General features: G+C 39.4%; 1 long non-coding RNA gene across 2 annotated transcripts; it reads left to right on the top strand.

The window, feature by feature from the left end:
• Positions 1–391: 391 nt before the first annotated feature.
• On the top strand, positions 392–5,244 carry LOC310704580. Of its 2 annotated transcripts, XR_014524896.1 has the most exons (4): positions 392–454; positions 1,812–1,856; positions 4,746–4,791; positions 4,878–5,244. It is a non-coding gene; the product is annotated as an uncharacterized lncRNA (long non-coding RNA). The 2 variants fall into 2 exon arrangements; XR_014524897.1 differs by having other exon boundaries at positions 4,746–5,244.
• Positions 5,245–5,483: the final 239 nt, after the last annotated feature.

Below are 5,483 nucleotides of genomic sequence, written 5' to 3'. Positions count from 1 at the left end.
GTCTGTGGGTGTATGAGAAGTTGATTCTTTTAATTGAAAAGAACAAAAATAGAAGAAATAAAACTACTGGTGATCACATCCGACTGTTTGTTTCCTGCCTGAAATATACTCCCCTAAGGGGCAAGCACAAAAGCCCCTTGGTGGCTGTGTAGAAAATGTACGTAATTCTGTCTTTCATTCCTAATGACATTGCCACCATTAGATTCAACCAACTCTGCTGTAATTAAAGGGTTTCTTTATTTTACTTCCAAAAGCTCTCCCTAATTACATAGTGCTTGTAAAATACTGCTGTTTGGATGTTAGCATGCTTTTAAAAGATAAAGTAAAGTAGAGAGGAGGGTCCTCTCTAGTGGTTTGATTTTTCTTTACACCATGTAATTCCTTTCTTCCAGTGTATTCCAATGAAGCAGCATCTATATACGGCACTGAGCATTCACCTTGATTTTCTGGTAGGGTATTTATATGCCTTCCTGTTAATCATTTATTCATTCAACACTTTTCAATGCATTCAGAGCTGTAGATTTCTGGTGCTAGAGTGACAGAGTGCTTTAATCACTTTAATTGCACAAACCTAAATTTCCCAGAGTTCCCTGGGAAGAGGGATTGATTGTTAAACTACTCTGTGAATTGTAGCTCTCTGGGAGAAATAGGCGTGTCCTAACATCTTCAGCACCCATAAAAAACTGCAGTTGCCAGGATTCTTTGACAGAAGCCGCGACTGTTTAAAGTGGCATGATACCGCTATAAATGTATAGTGCAGATGACAACATATTGGGGTAGATCATGTGAAGTGTCTCATATCAGAAGCACATTTCTGGGCATGGATGTTTTACATGCACAGCTGCATAGATGTGATAAATGACAGCTTCCATGTGCAACAGCCACCATATGGAGCAAAGTACCAGAAGATCCCACCTCTTGCCCCTGACATCCTTTGCCTTAATGTTAAATGATTCAATTATTTCCTTCGGCCCTAGGTTTTGTCTTGTCAGCCTGGCGTTGCATCACATAATCTGAAAGAACAAACAGCGATCAAAACAGTTCCCCAAAAGCTTCAAGCCCACTGATATTTTTTCCTGCCTCCTGCTTTCTAGTGATCCTGCCATATGCTGAAGACTTGTATGCCAATTTGAACCAGATGCTAAAAAGAAACAGGCTTCTCTCCCTCTGATTTTCAGATTCAAACGTTCCCCAGCCAGTCTGGCATGACTCATTCGCACAGCAGAACCACCTTCCATGCTCTTCTGTTTATGAAAGCTGTTAACCACAGTGGGAAAGAGAGAAGTCATGAATATAATTAATGTCTTTGTATAATACCAAAATTTTAGGTTGCTCCTCTCTCTCTGCCCCCCCCCCACAGCAACAAACAGTTATGGTAGAGTAATAAGCAAGTGGTAGCCTGTGACACATACAAATCAGCCTACGCTACAACAGCTAACGACACTTTGTTCTCTCTGATGTCATGAGCTTGGATTCCCAGCTAGGGATTTTCTGACTAAGCCATATAAATTCACAATGTGCTTCTCTGGATTTTCTCACAGTCGTGGGTAGATGGGTGACGCAACACATTTTTCATTCTGTAGCACATTAATGGGGTGCTGCCTAGGAGTGGTACAAAAAACATTACCTCAAATGACCACCTATGCTCGTACATACACAGGCGAATCTCCCTCATCTCACAGTCTCTATATCGTCTTATCAAGTGCATTATTGTTATTATTATTATTATTATTATTATTATTATTATTATTATTATTAAATTGTCTTTTAGTTCTGAACGTGAACTCTATTTTATTTTAATTGCACGGTAGACCAAAACTGGCATCCATATACTACTGCATCAAAATGCTATTGGGGTGAGTAAGACACTTTTCTATGCATAACCCTATTTGGTTGTTATCAGTGAAAATTATCTCACCTTTCCTATCCATGGAAGCGTCAGTAGAGAAGGCGTCTCCACTGAATTGGAGTCCTTGCTTCCACAGAGAAGATATGTGGATCTGTCACTCTTTATATTGCTCATGATTCAGTTTTTCTCATAGAGAGGTCCATATTCATTTAAAAATCTGCAACATTGTTCTAGGGGTGGGGAGGGAAAATAACCCAAATCACTGGAATGAAATCTGTATTTGAAAATTAGCAAAGCATATTTTAAAAGCTGTAGAGTACACAATCACTGCTTTCTACAGTAAAACTCTCAGATGTTCAGAGAGGCAGATGGCTTGAAGGAGAACATGTAATTATCATTTCTGCCCTGACACAATGTGGTAGTGTGCCATTTGTCTTCTCCAAGTAACTGTGTCCAACAGGTAGAGAATGAGATGAGAGCAACTTAAGATCATGAGAAGAAGAAAAGCCCTTGAATAAATCATTGCAATACTTAAATTATTCCCAACAGTGCCAGAATTCTGTTCAGCCATTTTGTTTGTCCTGAGAACTAGCTCAGATCACTTTTCTAAATGATTCTACAAAATGCTTTTTAGTGATGAGTGGGTGTTAATGATTGCTGTTAATGTAGCATAGAAAGTGGAAGGGCGCTGCTTTTAACTGGAATTTACATTTTAGTCAATGTAGTTTATTTGCAAGTGAATTTTAGGTGTGTGGGTTTCTTTTTAAATCCAGTTTTATGTAACTTATAAAAATGGCCCTCAGTTACTTTGGCGGGTGTTGACCACCCACAGATACTGAAGTGATCTTTTCATTTTGTGATACATAGATAAATCATAAATGTTTTGGTCTTAGTCATGGTTTAACATGGGCAACACTGGAACAGAAAACTGGTTATTTGAATTCATCCTTAGAAGAATAGATACCTGCTGCATAATTACCTTTGTCGCTATCCTCCCCTCAGTCTCTCCAAGACTGCTTTTTTGTGATTTGCATTTGAGTGTAATGAGTAGTTTGCTCCCCCATCAGATACAGGAAAGTACAATTACAGCAGCACCATCACCATAAAATTCACATAAAATGTGGGAAAGCCTGATCTTCTCAGCTAACCAAAGCAACGGCAACACATTGCGCTGCCTGAGATGGCCCAACAAATAGCAGCAAGAAATCAAGATGCATAATAGTACCCAGGGCTGATGTAACTGACAAAAAAACAAAGAAGCATCTTGACCTCTACCTGACAACTAACATACAATAATAGAAATAATTGTTTAACCATTTGCTGCCCTTTCATCTCTCTCTCTCTCTCTCTCTCTCTCACACACACACACACACACACACACACACAGAGCTGTGTGAGATGACAGCTTCACTGTCCTTAATTGTAGGATTGGCCCTTCATCTAATTATATACCTGATTATGGCCCACACTCCCTAATAATTATGAGGGGATTATAGGGAATGTGACCAATGTTACTCAAAGTATGGAATGCATTATTTTTTTAACTCTGGATAAATCATATATCCTTTTATGCAGATATTCATACTTCAACAACATACATTCAATTATTTCTAAATAAGTACATTTTTCTTGTTTCAAGTTCTCCAACTCCACAAGTGCCCATTTTAAATTTTCACAAATCACACATGCAAATGATGAAAGAATGCCTTGTTCCTCCCTCCTCTGGGGGGCGCCAACTCTATATAAGGAATGGGAGAAAAGCAGTCTCCGAATGACTTTCAGACCACCTTTGGTAACCACAAGAGGCAGTCAAGACTAGGGCTCAGCGTCCCCCTGCCTTGAGAAAACTTAGCATATATGCACATAACAAAACCATCCTTCACAAGAATTTTCCATAAGGCAGCAGGAACAATAGAAAATTAGTGACCTTGGGATGGCGCCAGGAAGCTGAACAGCTTGGCCATTGTGTGGAAACACAGCTGACTTTTGCACAGGAAACAATTATGGTTGATTAGATACTACAAACTCCTGCCTCTATTCCCCCCCCCCACCTTGTCTATCACCCCAACCCCTTTCTATGAAAGTGAAAGCTTTCTAACTCTGAATTTCACCTATCCGTCTGTGACACAATTAGTTCTGTCAGATGCAACCTCATTCTACAAATGGAACTATCAAATGTTTCTCTTGATGATAAACCAGGTGGTTATCAATGCAATAAATCTCCCTCCCTTTAGAGTAGGGTTCTATTTCAGTACACCAGGCTCCCCATTGCAGAAGGTGAGCCCATAACATGTGGGGCACTACAGGAATAGGAGTAGTGATGTTTGGAAGGAAGCAGGGATAATAGGACTGAATTCAGAGCACTTTATTTTGTCTTTCATGTTTTATGCGATCTTTCAGATGATGTAAAAGTCACTGCTTGAAACCTAGTCGAAGTTGTTCCATTTGCAGCCTTGTTAACTTGGAAAATCTTGGGAGTTTGGCACTGTAATATCACTTAACGAAATATGTGGCATCCCAGCATATCGTTCTTTCCCACCATTTAAAATTTAGCATGGCATGGCCATAGAATTGATCAAGAAAACACAGTTCCACATCACAACAGGCAATGCAGTGTGAAATGAATGTTAGAAGCACTAGCATGATAACCAAGGAAAATAGCACAATAAATCCAACATCTGAATGCAGCCTTAGTTCGTCCTCATTCTCCTCCTTGTGTGATGGGAATCATGGGTGAGGCTGGTAGGAGAGTAATGGAATAAGATCTATATGTGCTGTGATCAAACAAATCCAAAGTCTGGCTACAATGAGCCTTCTGTAATTATGTTTAGGAACTAAATAACATATGCAGCACGCTACTATCGCAAGAAAATCAATTCTTTACTTATGTTGTCAGGTCTCCAAAGAATGAAAAAAAAAGGTTTCATTATTAAAAACTGAAGGTAAGCCTTAGAGAAATGAAAAGTGCAGAAAATGAAAAAAAAATCCACCATAATTATAAAAGCTAACAAAAAACATTATTATCCAGAAAAGGAAATCAATCAAGTATAAGCTACGGAAGAAAATCCAACTCTTCATTTAAAGTAGTGTGTATTTATTAGGACTCTGCACCAGCCACAAGATTCAACTTGTATCTATAGTGATGAACCCTACAGAAGAACCAACCCAATTTCTTTTGGACTGTTTTTGCCCATTCAATGTATTGGGCAAGACAAATGGAAACCACCTGCATTAGTTCACAGACTCCCTCCAAACACACAACCAGCTGTCCAAGTAGCCTTTCCCCTTTTATCCCTAAAGGAGAAGGACTGGTGTTTACCCTTGGATGTACTTCCAGCAGATGGGCTGGAGTGGAATAGCAGTGGCTTCACCCAATGCCAAACATTCACTAACCAATAAAAGCTGTGGCCTAATTTGATCCAATAATTTCTATACTATGTTGTGTCTAGGGAATGGGTTGGTCATGGGGCCTTGGCATGCAAGGAGACTGTAAAGTTTTAGGCAAATGCACAATTTTGGGAAATCTCAAAATGGCCAACATTTGCAGGCATATTAGCTCCTCTTGAGTGGATAATGATGAATGGGTAATCCAATGCATGTGAGAGCCAGTTATTTGTGACTCACTCCTACATGG

This window comes from Podarcis liolepis, assembly GCF_965112155.1.
Source record: "Podarcis liolepis genome assembly, chromosome: 3".
Classification (NCBI taxonomy): Eukaryota; Metazoa; Chordata; class Lepidosauria; order Squamata; family Lacertidae; genus Podarcis; species Podarcis liolepis.
Note: the sequence above shows the minus strand (reverse complement) of the source record. Positions and strands in the feature narration are given on the sequence as shown.